Consider the following 22,188-nt stretch of genomic DNA (forward strand, 5'->3'; position numbering starts at 1 on the left):
TGGCAGCGGTGGGATTCGAACCCACAACTTCACAGAAAGTGAATCAGTATCTGCGGTGCTGCTATGACTTTATTTGAGGCTCAAGACATGGAGGTAGCCCTTAACAAACATCAACATCTTGGATTTAAGGAACATCTTTTAACATTGTAAAATGTCCCAAGGTCTTTCAGAGGAGCTTAATTGGACAGAATTTAACAATGATTGGCAGATGAAGAAATTAGGATAGGTTTGTTCAAAGTAGCATCTTAAAGGAGGTTTGGTGAGAAAATTCCAGAGCCGTTTGGGGTAAAGGCGGTTATACAAGTGGTCAGAACCGGCAGGCACACAGTGATCTTGGCAGGTTGTCAGGCCAGAGGAGCGTGCAAAGATTGGGAGGGTTGGGGTCATGGAGGGATTTGAACTCAAAGATGAGAATTTTAAAGTTAAAGGCATTAGAAGGCTGGCATCCAATGTTGATCGGTGGAGCACTAGATTGATGATTGGTGCCAGTTAGAGTACAGGCAGCAGAACATGTGATGAGGGCAAACTCATGGAGGATAGAAATTGAGTCTTGGAAAAGTGGAGTCCAGAAGTAACGAATGTGGATGAAAGTTTCAGCAACAGGATGGGCTGAGTTGGGAAGAAGATGAGAAGTAATTCAGGTTTGGGTCTTAAAAGTACACTAAGAAATGAATGTCCACTTTCCTCAGTTTGCTGACATCAATAGACATCTGTGGAACAGCTCGACCTTTGCAATCCAATTCTGCTCGGATAGGGAAGGAGTTACTCTTCATCATTCATGTGGCTTTGGCCAATTTTAACCTGAATTCAGCCATTCTGTGAAGTTCATTAAAGCTAACCTTACTTGAAGAAAAGAAGAAGTTGCCGGGAGTAGCTCAACCAGTTCCCAGTATTTCAATTAAAGGGGAACACAAATTATTTTATCAGGGCAACCCTACCTGTTATTTATAACCACAGCACTCGTCCCACAATGACAACATACTTCAAATACTAGTTTCCTACTCTAATCACCTTTGCTGAAGGCAGTGACAAGTGTTGGCGCAGGTTTCCAGGTAACTCACACCAGATTTTTTTTCTCCCTGTGTGTCTATAGAGTAAAGGTAGTACTAAAGAAAATGAGCTGCCACTCTGGTCTGATGTTTGACTCAAGCAACTTACCTGCTTCCAACATTTCCTTAATCACGTTCCACTCCACTACCCTTCTGGTTTGGAGCTGTTTTACTCAACTAGTGCCTTTATAATCCCTTTTCAATTTGATTGATATCAAACTTTGCATATTCTACAACCTTTTACAGCCCTTCAAATAAAAGTTCTACAACTATTAAGTGCATGAAGTTCTTCCCTGTAATAATTTTGACTTATGACCTTTACATGGTTTCTTGAACCCGTTTTGTTTGGATTAGTTCCATGAGAGGGCTGTTCTTTCTTCTGATCCTTTTATAAGACATGAGTGTTCCTGACTCGGCTAGCATTTTTATTGCCCATCCCTAATTACCTTTGGGAAAGTGGTGGTGAGCTGTCTTCTTGAACCGCTACAGTCAATGTGGCAATGTAACAATGTTGTTAGGAAGGGAGTTCAAGGATTTTGACCCAATGACAATGAAGGAACGGCAATATATTTCCAAGTCAGGATGGTGTGCGGCATGGACAGAAATTTAGAATCATAGAAGCCTGCAGTGCGGAAGGAGGCCATTTGGTCCATCGGGTCTACATTGGCAACAATCAGGTACAATATTGAAAGTACAATATTGGGTGGCACAGTGGCACAATGGTTAGTGCTGTTGAGTCACATCACTAGAGACCCAGGTTCAATTCCAGCCTTGGGTAACTGTCTGTGTGGGGTTTGCACCTTTTTCCTGTGTCTGAGTGGGTTTCCTCTGGGTGCTGCAGTTTCCTCCCACACTCCAAAGATATGTGGATGAGGTTGGTTGACCATGCTAGATTACCCCTTAGTGTCAGGAGGGCCAGCAGGGTAAATAGGTGTGTTATAATGATAGGCCTGGCTGGCATTGTTGTTAGTGCAGGCTTGATGGGCTGAATGGCCTTCTTCTGACTGTATGGATTCTGCGAGAATCGGGTCCTGTGAAATTCCCCTAGTTGTCACACTCTGGCGCCTGTTTGGGTCAATGCACCGAACCAACACATCTTTTAGAATGTGGGAGGAAACCAGAGCACCCAGAGGAAATCCACGCAGACACAAGGGCGAACATGCAAACTCCACACAAACCATCACCCAAGCCAGGAATCGAACCCAAGTCCCTGGTTCTGTGAAGCAGCAATGCTAACTATTGTGCTACCGTGCCGTCCTTATAAACAAAAACAACACTGGGTACGTTGGTTTCAATTATCTATCAGGTTCCAGCAGGAATGGTGTCAGCAGGAAGCAATGGCAACAACAACTGGCAATCCTGAAATTTCCACTCCCCAACTTCAAACTGTTACTTACCTTTGTGCTGGGGAGGCAGTTACAGATTCTGTATAAACAGTATGCTTTGTCTGTATAGCGCACAAGAAGTAATACTTTTCACTGTGTGCTAATACATGTGACAATAATATATCAAATCAAATCAAATCAAATCAAACACTGGACTATTAATCCAGAAACTCAGCTAATGTTCTGGAGACCCAGGTTCAAATCCACCACTGCAAATGGTGGGATTTGAATTCAATGAAAAAAAACCTGGAATTAAGAATCTACTGATGACCATTGTGAATTGCAATGGCCCCATGTATTCACCCTAGCTAATCCCCTGACACTAAGGGCAATTTATCATGGCCAATCCACTAACGAGCACGTCTTTGGACTGTGGGAGGAAACTGGAGCACCTGGAGGAAACCCACGCAGACGCAGGGAGAACATACAGAATCCACACAGAGTGACCCAAGCTGGGAATCAAACCTGGGACCCTGGTGCTATGAGGCAACAGTACTAACCTCTGTGCCACCTTGCTGCCCATGTTGGCCTAAACAGCAATGCCCATGCCCCAAGAATTATTTTTTAAAAAATAAATTTTTGCAAAACCAGCAATTTTCCCCAGTCAAAAAAAAAACTGTAATTGGTATTTAGAATTTACAAAGAATATCTTCAAAAGATCAAGTAATTCATTGATATAAGATGGTCAAGATATTTTGAGAGTGGTTGGAACTTCGAAAGCAGTGTCCTTTGTTATAAATGAACTAACAGGTTGTTTTATATTTCCTTATTAGGCAGTATGCAGGAGTAGCTTCCCATTTAATAGTGAGCCCGTGAGACAATGTCCTCTTCCTGTGTTATAATCGTTCTATGATTCATTCTAATGCATGACTCTATGCCTCACTGCAACACACACCACATACTTTCAGTTATAGTCTCACTCCAAATTTCCTAATGGGACTTTCCATTTCTTAAACTAAAGAACCATTTTGTGAAAACTGCTGCACGATAGCAAGTTATTATTGTTAGATACGCACAGATGTAGGACATTTAACCCCAACAACCCACCCACACCCACCCCAACCTTATTCTGATATTCAGTTAGATCATCATTGATTTTTATCTTAACATATTACCCATCACCTACTGTGGGTGGCATTGTGGCACAGTGGTTAGCACTGCTGCCTCACAATGCCAGGGACCTGGATTCAATTCCTGGCTCAGGTCACTGTCTATGTGGAGTCGGCACATTCTCCCCATATCTTCATGGGTTTCCTCTGAGTGCTCCAGTTTCCTCCCACAGTCTAAAAGACATGCTGGTTGGGTGCACTGGCCATGCTAAATTCTCCCTCAGTGCTCCTGAATAGGTGCCGGTTTGTGGCAACTTGGGGATTTTCACAGTAACTTCATTGCAGTGTTAAGGTAGGGCTACTTGTGACACTAATAAATAAACTTAAAATTTAACATTAAAACCAACCCAAATCTACCAGTCCCAGCTTTTTGATTTTCACCTCACCTCTATGTACTCTCAACAGCCTTTTTGAACAAAAGGGTTCCCGATTTCCACACCCTGGGTGTTAAGATGTGCTCCCTGATATCAGTCCTGAATGGCCGATCTAATTTTAAACTTATGCCTGGTTTTGCATGGCTTCACCACAACAGGAAACAGTTTCCTCTCTATCTACCCTGTTTAAATCCTTTAATCATCTTAAACCCTCAATTATAATACTCCTTAATCCGTAATAGTGAAGGAAATCAGCAGCTTAGTGTATACCACCTGTCCACATAACTTAACACTTCGTAGAATCATACAATCTCTACAGTGCAGTAGGGGACCTTTCAGCCAACCGATTCTGCACCAATCACAATCCCACCCAGACCCTATTCCTGCAACCCCACATATTTACCCTGCTAATCCCTTAAAACTAGGGTCAATTTAACATGGCCAATCAACCTAACCTAAACATCTTTGGACAGTGGGGGAAACTGGAGCATCCGGAGGAAACCTATACAGACACAGGGAGAATGTACAGACTCCACAGACAGTGGTCTGAAGCTGGAATTGAACCCGGGTCCTTGGCACTGTGAGGCAGCAGTGCTAACCACTGTGCCACTGTGTCGCCCTAGCATTCTGCTGAATCCGACTGCATGGAACTCCACATGGGGCCTGACCAGAGCTTTGTAAAACTGTAAATAACACCCCCCACTTTGCATTTTATCCCCCAAGAAAAACACTGACAACCTATCAGCTTTTTTGATTATTATTTGTCTGTGGTGTTCTCTAGTCAGCCGTTGCATTATTTATCTGCTCCTTCACAAATAAGGCACATATCAAACCACCTGATGTTGATTTTTTATGGCCGTCCTGCGATGGATCTTCCTCACTTCACCAATAACAAGGTCCCCATCAATGGTGAGTAAGTATGGCTATGTGGCTGGCAGCAAGTTGCTGAAGGAAGCCACTTGAAAGCTTGACCCAGTCCCACCAGAAGCATGGACTTTGGCAGGCATCCCAATAGCCTGGATCACTGAATCTAGCTGCTGTTCTCAACTGCTGACCCTGCTGAGAAAGAAATAGAGACTTGCATTGATATACCTTTCACAGCCACCTGATGAATTAAATCATTGCCAATGGAGTACTTTCTAAGATATTGGAAATGTGACAGCCAATCTGCACAGAGCAAACTACCACAAACATCAATGTGGGCATGCACAGATAATGTGACATTTGTTGATGGATAAATTGTTCAGGACGGCAGGGTAAATTCCCCAGTTTTTACATTGGAGCATGTAAACATATGAATTAGGAGCAGGAGTAGGCCACTTGACCCTTCAAGCTTGCTTGCCATTTGATAAGAACATGGCTGATCTGATTTCCCTGCATGCCTACATACCCACTAAATTCTTTCACTCCTTACTTGTCAAAAATCTATCTATCTGTTATTTATTTAAGTAGTTGCATGATTGCTTTATGAGCTGATCACATGCTTTGATGGTGATGTCATTAGGGTGCTGCATAGGCTGCTGTTTTAGTATCAGTTTGTATTCTGTAGAGGTGAGAACACCAAGAATAAACCTGTTGTTGTTAGTTTGAATCTCCGTGTGAAAACTTCATCTTTTTCTTGTTTTTTTAAAACCCACAACTCCTGACATAGTTAATACAGTACATTATCTCTGCCTTAAAAATATTCAAAGACTCTGCTTCCACCACCTTTTGTGGAAGAGAGTTCTGAAGACTCTCAATCCTCTGTAAGAAAAAAAAATTCTCATTTCTGTTTACAAGTGTGACCCTTTATTTTTAACCAGTAACCCCTAGTTCTAGGTTCTCCCCAAGAGGAAACATGCTTTCCAAATCCACCCCGTCATGACCACTCAGGATCTTATATGTTTCAATCAAGTCACCTCTTACTCTTCTAAACTCCAATGGATACAAGCCCAGCCTGTCCAATCTTTCCTCATAAGACAACCTGCCCATACCAGGTATTAGCCTGGTAAACCTTCTCTGAACTATTTCCAACATATTTCATCCTCCCTTAAATAAGGAAGCCAATATTATACACTGTACTATTTCGATAATATCTGCAATATCCACTCCTGTTCCACTCGTTTTTTTATCACCCATATCTTTTAATATTGTTCCTTTGCTTGTATTTTATGTGATGTGATTCAATATCGCACCTTCATATGCACCACATTAATCCCTAATAATCTCTTGTGTGAAAAAAATCTTCCAAACTGTCCTTCTGTCTTTTGAAAAGCTGATTTTATATCTTATTATTGCAAATTCACCATCTAGCAGAAATAAATCTTTCATTCTTTACTCTCACTAACACTTTGAACACCTTCATTTGATCTCCTTTTAATCTTCTCTACAGTGCCAACTTGAAGAAGAAACATTTTTAAACAGACTGCCCTTAAAGGAAGTGGAGGCACCAACCTTGCTGAATTGGCAAGCCATAAAATATGTACATCAAAGAATCTTTAAAACTGTGGTGGCACAGTGCTTAGCACTGCTGCCACACAGTGCCAGGGACCCACGTTCGATTCTCGGCCTGGTTTACTGTCTGTGTGAAGTTTGTACATTCTCCATGTGTCTGCGTGGGTTTCCTCTGGGTGCTCCGGTTTCCTCCCATAGTCCAAAGGTGTGCAGGTTAGGGGCATTGGCCATGCTAAATTCTCCCTCGGTGTACCTGAACAGGTGCTGGAGTGTGGTGAACAGAGGATTTTCACACTAACTTCATTACTTGTGACTAATAAATAAACTTTAGTTTACAGGACGACATGAATGGGTAAGACAATTGTACATGTAATTACAGAGAATCATAAAATCCCTACAGTGCAGGAGGAGGCTAATTCAGCCCATTGAGTCTACACCAACTCTCTGACAGAACATTCTACCCAGATCCTATCCCCACAATCCCATATATTTACCCTGCTAATCCCCCTAATCCATATATCCTGGTACATTAAGGAGTAATTTAGCATGGCTGATCCACCTACCCTGCACATCTTTGGACTGTGGGAGGAAACTGGAACACCTGGAGAAAACACATGCAGATATGGGGAGAATGTGCAGACCCCACAGGCAGTCACCCAAGGTTTCAATTGAACCCGGGTCCCTGGGGCTGCGAGGGCAGTGCTAAGTACCATGCCATCGTGCCGTCCATATAACTGTATACATTTGAGTAGGTCTACAAAACAAGAAACGTGCAATGTTTAAAGCACAGTAAGAACTCTACAATGATTTGAACAAAAACAAGGCTTACCGGAGTCTGTAAGTGGATGGGAAATGTTGTGTTCAACAGTACAGAGCAGATATCCCTGTGAACCAGAAGGGAACAAGTCACGCGTCGGGCAGGATTTGCAATCGCACTCATCCCAAAACCAGAAAGCACCGCCTGAGGTCAATGGGATGTTTGCATAGCCTACCCCCTGCCCACTACGATTCCCTGGGCGGGCAGGATGGGAAAAGTACCCCCCCACCTCGGCTTGCATCAGAAGGCATGTTGCTTTACTCTTCAAAATTTTTATTTTCTTTTGCAACTTTGGAAATTAAGTTATGACAAACAACTGTCAATTAATGGAAAATACTTATTAGCAAACAAGGCCTTCAGTGAGATTGATATTTGCACTCCATGGATTAAAGGACTACACTATGGGTAGTTGCTTAAGGATGTGTACTAGTAGAGTGCTTATCCAGTTTCACAACGGCCACGAGCTCCCTCTATTACTGCGCCCTACAAAGATGTGCACATTATTAGGGTTCAAAGTGACTTATGCTTTCTCCTTTATCATTTTCAGATTGATGACCTTTTGTGAGATGTTGGCGATGCCAACGAAGGTCTTATTGTCTCCCTTTCATCGAAGCATGAGGAGAACTACACTTCTATCATCTTGCCTTCACCTTGAGTCTCCTGGAAGTCATTGGTATGTCTACGGGCACATCCAATGGCAACCTCACCTGCTCATCTGAATCTCTGCCCTCTACAAATTCATCACCTTCAACATCTTTTGCATTTGAGGAGACATGTACCTCCTCCATGTTTCCCCCACGTAATGCATCCCCCTTTAAGATATTAGGTTGTTAACGGTGTAGCAAAAACCGATGATGTGGGTCACTCTGTGGAAATATTGGAGAGACCCGCCCCATTGGTCCAAATACATCTTTAGAGGCCAACAATCTTACATAGAAACATGGAAAGAACAACAGAAGGCCACTTGGCCCTTCAAGCCTGCTTCACCATTCATTTTGATCATGGCTGACCATCCAATTCAATACCCTGATCCTACCTTCCCCTCATATCTTTTGAGTCCTTTTGCCCCGAGAGCAATATCTAATTCCTTCCTGAAAACATTCAATTTTTGGCCTCAGCTACGTCTGTGGTAGTGAACTCCATAGGTTTACTAGTTTCTGGGTGAAGAAACTTCTCCTCATGTCAGTCCTAAAATGTTTACTTCGTATTCTTAGACCATGACACCTGGTTCTGAACATTGGGAACATCTTTCCGGCATCTATCCTGTCTGGTCCTGTTCGAATTTTATAAGTTTCTATAAGATTTCCCCCCCCTCATTCTTCTAAACTTCAGTGACTCAATCACTGCTCATGTATCAGTCCTGCCATCCCAGGAATCCGTCTAGTAAACCTTCTCTGCACTCCCGCTATAGCAAGAAAATCCTTCCTCAGTTAAAGAGACCAAAACTGCAATAATATTCCTGGTGTGGCCTCACGAATGTCCTGTATAATTGCAGCAAGACATCCCCACTCCTGTATGCCAATCTTCTTGCTATGAAGTCCAGCTCTATTAAGGAGCTTGAGGCTGAATGTGCAGTATTGTTTCTCCCCTCAGACTCTATAAACAACAAATGAACATCATTATCCACATCTTTAGGGTGTAAACTTTATTGATGAGGAACCTACCCTCCCTGCGCTGAGCATCTGATGCACTGTGGCACCACGAGTGACTCAAGATGAAAGAGTTGTGAGAGCTCTCTGGGTGCCTAGCACAAATATGCAGGACCTGCTTTATGTGATCAAAGGTAAGCTGGATCTTAAAAGATCTTATTCTTATTTTCTTATTCATGAATCTCAGCGGCTACACTCAAGGCCACATGTGTTTTGTCAAGGACACCCTGTGCTTGCGGGAAGTATGAGGACACTGCAAACCCCACAGCCCTGGCAGCTTGGCTTCCTTCATCCTTGCAGGGCTGCACATAATGGTGAGCTTTATTGAACAAGGCATTGGTCACCTCCATGACGCAACTACGTGTTGTTAATTGTAGGATTCCGCAGAGGTCCCTAGTCATGCCCTGGAAGGATGCACTGGCAAAAAGGTGCAGCAGTGACTTTAAATGCAACCGGCATTGAATGCTCTCCCAATCTACGCTGTTCATCTGGCAGTAAGGATACTCCAGTGGCAAGCAACAAAAGAATTAACTTCTCAAAGTAAATGGATGGCACAGTGGCAAAGTGACTAGCACTGCTGCCTCATAGCGCTAGGGTTCCAGCTTCAATTCCTGGCTGGGGTCATTGTCTGTGTGGAGTTTGCACATTCTCCCCATGTCTGCATGGGTTTCCTCCAGGTGCTCCACTTTCCTCCCACTCTCTAAAGATGTGTGAGTTGGGTGGATTGGCCATGATAAATTGTCCATTAGCGTCAGGGTGATTAGCAGGGTAAATATGTAGGGTTACAGAGATAGGGCCTGGATGGGATCGTTGTCAGCACAGGCACAATGGATCGAATGGCCTCCTTCTGCACTGTAAGGATTTAATGATTCAGAATAAAAGTTTAACAGAGAAATTTCATTCCACCACCACTCGGGCCACACCCTGTGCCACAAATGCTTCCCACAATCCCCAATTGCTTTCTATTTGTACCAGGTCAGCTGACCACCACAACACTTTACCATTGGTTACATTGTCTACTAGTTCAGCTGACCCTCGTTGCATGTTACCATTGGTTACATTATAATGATAACAGGCGCGATGCGTGTTCCTCATGGAGAATGTAGAAAAATGAGCTATTACATGCCCAGATAAGCAAAGGTGTCTGCAGCACTGTCTTTGTCTCATCTCCATGTATGAGCAGGTCTTCTGTAGATTCCTTATTATGCCTAACCTCTTTGTGGGTTTGACCCATCCTGGTCAGCATTTGGGCTTCGTGGGACCCCACTAGCTTACGTTCATCAGGCGGTGCTCTTCCCTGATCTGCACCAATTGGTGACAGGCCCTTCTCCTCCTCATTTGCATCATAGCCATCAAGAGGGCAGTCTGAAGCCTGTATTGTACACCCTTCCTTGTTTCTCTGAACTGATAAAATTAAGTAATCAATGTTGATTCCCACATACAAGCTATCCAGCAATCGTCTTATTCTGCACATCCTTGCAGGACTGCATCATCCTGGAAGATGGGAATATGCAATTACAGTTCAAAGACCCAAGTCCAATAAGCCACAGTCAGCCTTGTGTTGGTTGTCCTCCAGTGGCCTTTACAACACCAATGGATACCTAGTCCTTGCGCTTCTGACCTGAATGCAATGACCTAAGCACTGTAAAGTAGAGGCTTGTAGGGCCCAAGCAATCCCTGTGCAACACAAGTGGGCATTGATTGTTGGAACCCACATCCATTCTGACATGCCTTTGTAAAAGTTAGATGTGAATTAAGATCATATGCAGCGTGTAATGACTTCAGTCAGGCCACTGATTTTGGCCTATTGTAATATGAATTGATGGGCCAATCAGGGAGTCCTTTCCTTGTATTTAACCGGGGAAGTGGCGGCCTAATGGTATCGCTAGACTATTAATCCAGAAACTCAGCAAATGTTCTGGTGACCCGGGTTCAAATCTGCCACAGTAGACGGTGGAATTTGAATTCAATAAAAAAATCTGGAATTAAGAATCTACAGATGATCATGAAACCATTGCCAATTGTCGGAAAAACCCAACTGGGTCACTAATGTCCTTTAGGGAAAGAAGTCTGCTGTCCTTACCTGAACTGGCCTAAATGTAACTCCAAAGCCACAGCAATGTGGTTGACTCTCAACTGCCCTCCAGGGGCAACCAGGGATGGGAATAAGTGCTGGCCAGCCAGTGACACCTATGTCCCATGTGTCAGTTCCTCTAGCACATTCGAAGATAGACTGTTGGAATTGCAAATAAAGGGACTTTGGTGAAGGAACATTTGCGTCTGAAGACTTATTACACAGCATAACAACTAAACTTGATTGTTGCCTGAATACGCACTTTTAGAAAAAGAGTCAAGCTCATTCATTGTACAGGAGAACCTTGGGTCCAGCACTCAGCTAAGCCATGTTCTCCATGCTTTGAATAAGACAGTTATAGGATGCCCCTTCAATTGACCCAAAATAGTTCTGCACATTTCCTCCCATATGTCTTTAGAACTCTCCTATATCATTTTCTCAAACTTGTTTTTACAACCACATCATGGACCATCTGTGAATTGGAAATTAGTTTTATGTTTGCAACTAGCTTCCACCTTCTATTATTCACCAGCTTCCTCTCATCCTTCTCCACAATCACTGCCTCCTAATTCCCACTCCTCCTGTTAATATCCAACCTCCCCCGTCACCTGGTGTATCTTGATATTCCTGTTCTCCCTCTGAATCCTTTAATGTGGATCACCCCATGGCTATTGTTGATCTAACCCTTCCTCTCCTGAGGTCACATGCACCATGTCTTTCCTAGATCCCCCCTCCCCATGATTTTTCAGTTCCTGAATTACAGAATGCAGACACCCCCGCCCTGACTGTGAGTGTGTAATCTACCTCAGGGTACCATGCCTCTAACCCCAAGAATGGAATTATTTGGATATGTTCAGTGATATTCAGATTTTCTACATGTTGCACTCCTTGAGTTCCTTCAATATGGTCAAAAAAAAATGGACATTACAACATCGTGATAGTCCTGTGGCCCATGGCACGAGTGTGTGCAGCCTGGTCCAAACAGAGTGCTGGGTTCCAGCACCAATTGGCAGTTGGGACAGAGCGTGAACAATGCACCCAAGCGAGTTGTGTTGCAATGTGTCCACATGTCAGTCGCCTGAGGCCACACTGACCCCTTAAAGATTCTTCAATCCAGGCACGTGCAGTCAGCACCCAATCGCTTCTTTGTCACACGCCAGTTCAGAACTTCCTGCTCCTGCCAGCGGGTCGAAAGCACAAAACATGGCATGATGGAGAAAGCTTCCTGCCATTGGGAATTTAGTTTGGGATCTTATTTCCTTGGCTTAAAAGACAGGTGGATTGTCTTGCTGATCTATTGCAGGAACCACATTTAAATCTCATGAATGCTCATGAAAAGGCCAACTCACCAGAATTACGTTCTCCCGCCTCCCTCCCCCCCCCCCCCCCCCCCCCCCCCCAATTTAGTGTCCCGCCAGCGAATCATTAAAAGTTCGTTTCCCAACTGTGTATAAATGGCGTGTGCCTGGCTAGCTTCATTTCAGCAATGACTTTGAGGTGTATAAACACTCTCTCACCTACCGTAAACGGTTGCAGCCAGATTTTGGGTGCCAGTATCACAAGCTGAGCCAAGGTTGGGTGTGGGAGTCAAGACCAGTGGAAATGGGGATGTCAGAGGCAGGACTGGGGGAAGTGCTGGAACACAGAAAGGAAGGGGTGAAGATGGAGGTAGGATTAGAACAAGGAACTCATGTGTATGTCTTAGCATGTGGGAAAGACACGGCCCAGCCAGCTTGGACACAGATGTCAATGATTTGCAGGTTAGGGGGTTATCAAACTCTGCTACGTCTCGGCATAGACCTGACAGCTGCAGCAGAGATGGGGGAAGCTTGATGACTGCCCTGCCCTGTTGGCTGGGAAGGCTTTGATGGATGTCCTCTGGAGGCCCAACGCAAGGGGGACCCCAGCTTGTTAAGCATTTCCTCTGCTGTAGCAGGTGTGTCTTCCAATGCCTGATCCATTGGGTTTGATGGGGCCATAGGCAGTTGAGATTTGGAGCCGCAGGACAACTGGGTGGATGTCCATGCAGTGTCTGACTGGCGCTCCTTCAGCCCAATGCTCAAGGGACCCTCCCTGATTCCTCAAATAGAAGCACCTGGAGGGTGATTGTGGTGTTCCCGCATCCCCATCTTGCCTAGCTACTGCAATGTGGCTGGGGCAATGGTGTGCCAGTCACAGTTCAATTCCGAGTGCAGGATCTTCCAGGAGATGGCGATCTTAAAATGATTGGCAGACAATCAGTGCTGATGTGGTGGAGGGCTGTCAGTCAAGCATCATCCAACTGGGTAATTGGGCACAGTGGCACAGTGGTTAGCACAGCTGCCTCACAGTGCCAGGGACTCGTGTTCAATTCTGGGCTTGGGTCACCATCTGTGCGGAGTCTGTACATTCTCCCCGTATCTGCGTGAGTTTCCTCTGGATGCTCCGGTTTCCCTCTACTCTCCAAAGTTGTGCAGGTTAGGTGGATTGGCCATGCTAAATTGCCCCTTAGTATCCCAACATATATAGATGAGGAGGATTAGTGGGGTAACTACATAGTGTTTAAGGGATAAGGCCTGGTTCAGAATTGATGGGCCGAATGGCCTCTTCCAAAGGGTTGTGAATGAAGCCCAGTCCATCACACAAACTAGCCTCCCATCCAATGACTCTGTCTACACTTCTCACTGCCACGGAAAAGCAGCCAGCATAATTAAGGACCCCACGCACCCCAGATATTCTCTCTTCCACCTTCTGCCATCGGGATAAAGATATGAAGGTCTGATGTCACGTACCAACTGACTCAAGAGCAGGTTCTTCCCTGCTGCCATCAGACTTTTGAATGGACCTACCTCGCATTAAGTTGATCTTTCTCTATACCCTAGCTATGACTGTAACACTACATTTTGCACTCTCTCCTTTCCTTTTCAATGCACAGTATGCTTTTGTCTGTACAGGTGCATGAAACAATACTTTTCACTGTCATTCATATTAATACATGTGACAATAATAAATCAAATCAAATTCTGCACAGATTCTAGGAATCCTTTTGCTTTCCAATTGGTATAAGAAGACATCACAAGGATGGATGCATTGGCGGGGGGGAAACGGGAAGCGGAGTCATGTGATAAGACCTCCAGCGACACACTTAATCACAGTTGGCAACCCTAATTCCCAACCAGCGATGCTGAGGCCCACAGCTCCTCCAGCTGAGGTCACCCAACTCAACACCTGTTAGGGATTGAAGCAGGGGCCTGTTACAGTTCAGCTGCTGCACCCAATTGTGAGTTTATCCATCCAGTGTTGAAAGAGTATGGACAGGGCGGTACAGTGGCACAGTGGTTAGCACTGCTGCCTCACAGCGCCAGGCACCCAGGTTTGATTCCCAGTTTGAGTCACTGTCTGTGCAGAGTCTGCACGTTCTCCCAGTGTCTGCGTGGGTTTCCTCCGGGTGCTGTGGTTTCCTCCCACAGTCCAAAGATGTGTAGATTGGGTGGATTGATCATGCTAAATTGCCCCTAGTGTCAGGGGGATTAGCAGGTGTGATGACTTCAGCCAAGCTAATGAGGTTGGTTTGTTCGAGTATGAGCTACCTGCTGAATCTCAATTGATGGTTAAATCAGGTAACCTCATGCTCCCTAGTTAAAGCAAGCAGACTCCCAGCCTGCATTCAGAGGGAGCAACTGGAGAGCTGGCTTTGCACAGATGTACAGTGTTAATAAAGTAACTTGGTGACAGGACTTTCACCTCTGTGAAGTTATTACAGGGGTGATGAGGAAAAAGGAGTGACCTGAAGGAACTTGCTGAATCACCACACATATTAAGGGTAAGCCATTATTGAGAAAACATATCGCTGTTTGGGAAATTGGACTCTTTTGACCTCGCAGTAGAGGACTTGGCCCAATATGTGGAAAGGATGAAATATTTCTTCAGGGTAAATGACATAACTTCAAACGAGAAGCAAAGGATTATCCTGCTGATTGCATGTGTGGACTAGCTTTTACGATTATGTGCAGTTTAACTTTCCCGGGCACACCAGACACAAAATTCTTCCAAGAGTTATCAAACTTAGTTCAAGAATATTATGACCCTAAGCTACCCCAATCCTGCGCAGGTACCATTTTTACTCCACATTTAGAGAAGCGGAGAAGTCAATCACCAGTTTCCTAATAAGGCTAAGATGTCTGGCGGAGGCTTGTGAATTCAGGGGGACCCTAAATGAGATGCTCTGAGACCGAATGCTGTACAGAATTAATATGACAGTACAGAAACGCCTGTTGGCAGAGGCCCAGCTGGACTGTAAACAGGCATTACAGCTGGCCTTGTCATTAGAAAAAGTGGCAATCAGAGTGCATGAGCTCCAAGGTATTCTGATAGGGGTAAAGACCAACACCAGGGAGACAGGGTTAGAGAACTACCACTACCGGGCGTGCCACTACATAGCGGCCCTCCAGAAGGATTCGGATATGAGGGAGCCCAAATCTGCCTATAGAACTGCATCTAGACAAGGTCAGATTAAGCCCAGAGTGACAGCAGTTCTTGTAGAGCCCTACCCGACACGACATTGCTATGGTTGCCAGTGTCAGGATACACAGAGGAAAAGCAAGTCTCCTAAACCAATGTGGCCAAAAAGAACACATAGGCCGAGGGAATGCACTACCTGGAAACTCCCCCTATCTCTGAGGAAAAACAGCTACTGTGCATAGCAATGACTAAATCAGAACCCATCAAATTGTCAGTGAGACTGAATGGACGTCCAATTTTAATGGAAGTCGACACAGGCACAGCCGTATCAGTCATGGGGGAGACAGTGTTTAACAAGATATGCACTGGACTCCAACCCTTAGCCCTGACCAAAACTTCAGCAAGGCTGAGGACCTATAAAGAGGAACCACTGAAAGTGATGGGTACAACCCATGTGCCAGTTGCTTAAGGGAAACAATTAGTGAGGCTCCCATTAATGGTAGCAGAAGGATTGGGACTGAGCCTATTCGGCTAAATTGACTAAAAGAGATCCAGTTAGATTGGACAAATATCTTCCAGCTGGAAAATGGTCACCTGAGTGAGGCCCTGAGGAAATATCTGTAGGTTTTTTGGGAAGGCTAGGGACACTCAAAAGAGTCGAGGCGAAATTGCACGTTGACCCAGAGACTGTCCCAAAGTTTTTCAAAGCCCGACCAGTACCAATTACATTAAGGGAAAAGGTCGATGCGGAAATCAAAAGTTTACAGCATGAAAGAATAATAAAACCGGTCCAGTTCGCAGAATGGATGGCATCTGTGGTGCCTATCTTAAAGCCGAATGGCTCGGTGCGCCTTTGCAGCGATTTCAAACAGACGATAAATCATTACTCTTAGCTAGACAAATACCCAATCCCCAGGATTGAGGACCTGTACGCAAGGTTGGCAGGAGGACTCCTATTCACAAAACTGGACATGAGTTATGCATAACTGCAACTATGTTTGGACAAGGATTCACAAAAATTCTTCACAATAAATGTGCTGAAAGGCAGCTTCCAGTATTAAAGATTGCCTTTCAGGGTTTCATCAGTGTGTGCCATATTTCAGAGGATCATAGAAAGCATCCTACATGGGTTACCACAGGTTGCAATTTACCTAGACGATGTCCTCATTATGGGTAAAACAAAGGTCGAACATCTGCAGAACTGGAGGAAGTTGTCAGGAGGTTTGCAGCAATAGGAGTGCATCTGAAAAGAGAGAAATGCATCTTTTTAGCACCACAAATAACCTACCTCGGGTACAAAGTGGATAAGTCAGGCCTACATCCTCTGGAGGATCGGATGCGGGCAATAAAAGACGCCCTGGATCCTACAACCATCCAGGAGCCGTGGTCATTTTTAGGACTGGTAACATACTACGGGAAATTCATACAGAATAGGGCCTCTATCCTGGATCCCCTCCACCAGTTGCTGAATACGGGACAACTTGGGAATGGTCGGCCCACCAGGACAGGACCTTCAAGAAAATTAAACAGCAACTCTCATCCGAAAATGTATTGGTACATTATGACCTCAAGAAGGAATTGGTACTCACCTGTGACACGTCCCCATATGGAGTGGGTACAGTCCTGGCTCACAGGTGGCAGAACAGACAACAGCGGCCAATAGTGTATGCCTCCAGGACCCGAGCAATGGCAGAGTGAAGATACGTCCAGATTGAAAAGGAAGGACTGGCAGTAACCTTTGCAGTCAAAAAATTTCACCAGTATTTGTATGGGTGAAAATTTACAATCATAACAGATCATAAACCCTTGCTGGGCCTACTGAAGGAAGACAAAGCAGTGCCGCCAATAATGCCAGTCCAGATCCAGCGTCGGACATTATTGCTGGCAGCATTTCAGTATTGATTGGAGCACTGACCAGGGGCTAGAGTGACAAACGCTGATGCCTTAAGGCGACTACCGTTACCGGATACCCCACCATTGATACCTAGAATAGACGAGACATGATGACATTAAACTTTATGGAGACCCTCTCAGTGGATGCACACAATATATGCCACTGGATGTAGAAAGACCCTGTATTGGTGAAGGTAAAGCACCTGGTGCTAACAGGGCAGCTGGAAAGACCAGTTCATCCTCAGTTCCAGCCATACTGGAGCAAGAGGGAGCAGATCATGGTGGATGACCGGATGTTGCTGTGGGGAGCGTGGATCATCATCCCAAGATGTGGAGATGCTGGCGTTGGACTGGGGTAAACACAGTAAGAAGTCTCACAACACCAAGTTAAAGTCCAACAGGTTTATTTGGTAGCAAAAGCCACTTTTTCCTTTTGCAAAAGGAGCGCCAGCTGCTCCTTCGTCAGGTGAGTGGGAGTTCTATTTACAAATAGGGCATACAAAGACACAAACTCAATCTACAAGATCATGGTTGGAATGTGAGTCTTTACAGGTAATCAAATCTTAAAGGTACAGACAATGTGAGTGGAGACAGCGTTAAGCACAGGTTAAAGAGATGTGTATTATCTCCAGACAGGACAGTTATTGAGATTTTGCAAGCCCGGGCAAATCGTGGGGGTTACAGATAGTGTGACATGAACCCAAGATCCCGGTTGAGGCCGTCCTCGTGTGCGGAACTTGACTATCAATTTGTGTTCAGCGACTCTGTGTAGTCGTGCGTCGTGAAGGCTACCTTGGAGAACACTTACCCGAAGGTCAGAGGCCAAATGCCCGTGATCGCTGAAGTGTTAAAGAACAAAGAACAAAGAACAACCCAGCACGGGAAACAGGCCCTTCGGCCCAACGAGCCCACGACGCCGCATCCTCCTACACCTACCCTGCCCTGCGTGTATGCGAGTGGAACCCCTAACTTAGCCAGATTCAGGGGAGAATAGTGTCAATTTGGTATACCAATCAGCCTAAGAGCACATCTTTGGGGTGTGGGAGGAAACCGGAGCGCCCGGAGGAAACCCACGCAACCACAGGGAGAATGCGCAAACTCCCACAGACACAGGCCCAAATCCATGTATCTGCACAGCTAGCAGTGCTAGTCACTGAGCTGTTGCGGCGCCCGACTACCAGTCCAGGATCAAGCACACACACTGACACGAAGTACTAGGCCACTCCCGGAATCTCCGAGAGCAGCCCACGCACGACCCACCGTGTGCATGCCCCTTGTTTGACAACAAGGTGGACCGCCACCTGCGGAATAAAAGACAAAAACGTTAACATGTAAGTCTGCATTTCCGGTGTCTCCCGAGGCTCTGACCCTATTTAATACCCCCTACTCTAACTCTCCATCCTTGTTTTACTCATGTGTCTATCTAAGTAAACCTTAAACAAGTCCAACGTGCCTGCCTCCACCACCCTACTCGGTAGTGCGTTCCATACCCCCACGACCCTCTGCGTGAAGAACCTTCCTCTCATATCCAAATTATACTTCTCCCCCCTCACCCTTAGATCATGACCTCTCGTAATTGTAGCCAATCTAGGGAGCAGCCTATCACTATTGACTCTATCTATTCTCTTCAGTATCTTATATACCTCTATCATGTCTCCCCTTAATCTCCGTCTTTCCAAGGAGAAAAGTCCCAGTTTCTCCAACCTTTCCTCGTAACTCAGTCCTTCCATGCCAGGCAACATCCTGGTAAACCTCCTCTGCACCCTCTCCAGAGTCTCCACGTCCTTCCGGTAGTAAGGTGACCAGAACTGGACACAGTACTCCAAATGCGGTCTAACCAATGTTCTGTACAACTGAAGCATTAGACGGCAGCTCCTATACTCTATACCCCAACAGGAAGAGAAAAACTTTGCCCGGTGATTGTCGAGTGGTGTTCATTCATCCATTGACGTAGCATCCGCATGGTCTCTCCAATGTACCATACCTCGGGACATCCTTTCCTACAGCGTCTCAGATAGACAACGTTGGCCAAGTTGCAAGAGTATGTACCATGTACCTGGTGGATGGTGTTCTCATGTGAAATGATGGCGTCTGTGTCGATGATCCAACATGTCTTGCAGAGGTTGCTGTGGTAGGGTTGTGTGATGTCGTGGTCATTGTCCTCCTGAAGGCTGGGTAGTTTGCTGAGGACAATGGTCTGTTTGAGATTGTGCAGTTGTTTGAAGGCAAGAAGTGGGGGTGTGGGGATGGGGATGGCCTTGGTGAGACGTTTGTCTTCATCAATGACATGTTGAAGGCTCCGGAGAAGAGGTCGTAGCTTCTCCACTCCGGGGAAGTACTGGACGACGAAAGGTACTCTGTCGGCCGTGTCTCATATTTGTCTTCTGAGGAGGTCAGTGCAGTTTTTCGCTGTGGCGCGTTGGAACTGTTGATCGATGAGTCGAGTGCCATATCCTGTTCTTATGAGGACATCTTTCAGCGTCTGGGGGTGTCTGTTGCAATCCTCCTCATCTGAGCAGATCCTGTGTAAATGGAGGGCTAGTCCATAGAGGATGGCTTTTTTAACATGTTTAGGGTCGAAGTTAGAGAAGAGGAGCATCGTGAGGTTATCCATGGGCTTGCGGTACAGTGAAGTGCTGAGATGACTGTCCTTGATGGAGATGCGTGTGTCCAAGAATGCAACCGATTCTGGAGAATAGTCCATGGTGAGTCTGATGGTGAGCTGGAACTTATTGATGTTATCATATACTTGTTTTAATGATTGTTCACCATGAGTCCAAAGGAAGAAAATGTCATCAACGTATATAGTGTATAGCATCAGTTGAAGGACCTGTGCAGTAAAGAGGTCTTGTTCGAACCATTAACATGAAGATGTTAGCATATTGAGGTGTGAATTTTGTCCCCATGGCTGTTCCATGTGTCTGGATGAAGAACTGGTTGTTGAAGGTGAAGACACTGTGGTCCGGGATGAAGCAGATGAGTTGTAAAATTGCATCTGGAGACTGGCAGTTGTCGGCGTTGAGTACTGAGGCAGTTGCAGCCATGCCATCGTTGTGGGGGATGCTGGTGTAGAGTTCCGAGACATACATTGTGACGAGGAGTGCTCCTGGTTCAACTGCTCCATGTGTGCTGAGTTTCTGTAGGAAGTCTGTAGTGTCGCGATAAAAGCTGGTGGCTCTTTGCACAGTGGGTTTCTGGATGCCCTCAATGTAGCCGGAGAGGTTCTTGCACAGGGTCCCATTGCCTGATACAATGGGATGGCCGGGCGTGTTTGCCTTGTGTATCTTCAGGAGACAGTAGAGGTCTCCAACACGGGGAGTATGTGGGATCACACTATCTGTAATCCCCACGACTTGCCTGGGCTTGCAAAATCTCACTAACTTTCCTGTTTGGAGACAATACACATCTCTTTAACCTGTGCTTAACGCTCTCTCCACCCACATTGTCTGTATCTTTACGACTTGATTACATATAAAGACTCGCATTCCAACCATTATTTTGTAAATTGAGTTTGTGTCTTTATAAGCCCTGTTTGTGAACAGAACTCCCACTCACCTGACGAAGGAGAAGCCAGTGCTCTGAAAACTAGTGGCTTTTGCTACCAAATAAACCTGTTGGACTTTAACCTGGTATTGTGAGACTTCTTAATGTCATCATCCTAAGGCAGGGCTGTCGGGACATACTGGTCGAACTACACCATGGGCATCCTGGAGTATCAAAAATGAAGGTGCTGGCCAGAAGCTACGACTGGTGGCCAATCTGGTTGCGGACATAGCGAAACTGGTAGGACAGTGCCAGAAGTGCCAACAGGGACAAAAGGCACCACCGGCAGCCCCGCTGCACCTGTAGGAATGGCCAGTTTGACCATGGTCGCAACTTCATGTCGATTTTGCAGGCCCATTTATGGGATCCATGTTCCTGGTGATAATAGATGCCCATTCCAAGTGGTTAGACGTCTATGAACTAAATTTGGCAAACACAACGGCAACTGTTGAGAAACTATGCACCTCATTCGCAATGCACAGGATCCCAGAGGTATTAGTTTCTGATAATGGTTCAGTGTTCACCAGCCTAGAGTTCACAAAATTTGCAAATCAAATGGGATCCGGCACGGCAAGACGGCACCTTATCACCCAGCATCAAATGGGCTGGTGGACGGAGCAGTTCAGACGTTAAACACAGAACAATGAACACTTCAGCACAAACAGGCCCTTCGGCCCACAAGTTGCGCTGATCATATCCCTACCTACCACGCCTACCTATAACCCTCAATCCCATTAAATCCCATGTACTCATCCAGAAGTCTCTTAAAAGACCGCAACGATTTCGGCTCCACCACCACCAACAGCAGCCGATTCCACTCACTCACCATCCTCTGAGCGAGTTAAAGGCCAGGTTGAAAAAACAGCCAGAAGTCTCATAACAGACAGAATTCTCACGGAGGTTATTTGACTATAGGATCACTCCACACGCCACCACTGGAACTGTGTCAGCAGATGGGCAGACGGCTTCGCACCAGACTCAGCCTGTTGTTGCCAAACCTGGGAGGAAAGGTGAAAAGACAGGAGGAAGCCCAATGCAGGGGCCATAACAACACTCAATGAGAGAGGCAGTTTGAAACAGGGGAGAGAGCTTGGGTCAGACATTATGCAAATGGACCCGCCTGGGTTACTGGAACAGTCGGATCCAGGACCGGACTGGTATCCTACCAAGTACGCATAGGCGAGGCAGTGGTAAGGAAATACCTGGACCAGGTCTGGATCTCAAGCTCTCCACTCGGAGCTGAGTCTGTTCTGCAGGCATAGGAATGAGCAGACTCCCCCTTGACAAGCCAATACCGCCTCCCCTCCACCCTTACTGGGGACCTCAGGGTCCGAAATGGATACAGGGGACGAAGATGCAGTGATTCCCCTGAAGTGACTGAGGAACCAGATTTCCAGCGTTTGTGGCGGAAGAGACGGGCAC

Source organism: Carcharhinus amblyrhynchos, chromosome 11 (genome assembly GCF_965287045.1).
Source record: "Carcharhinus amblyrhynchos chromosome 11, sCarAmb.v2.hapA, whole genome shotgun sequence".
NCBI classification, from domain to species: Eukaryota; Metazoa; Chordata; class Chondrichthyes; order Carcharhiniformes; family Carcharhinidae; genus Carcharhinus; species Carcharhinus amblyrhynchos.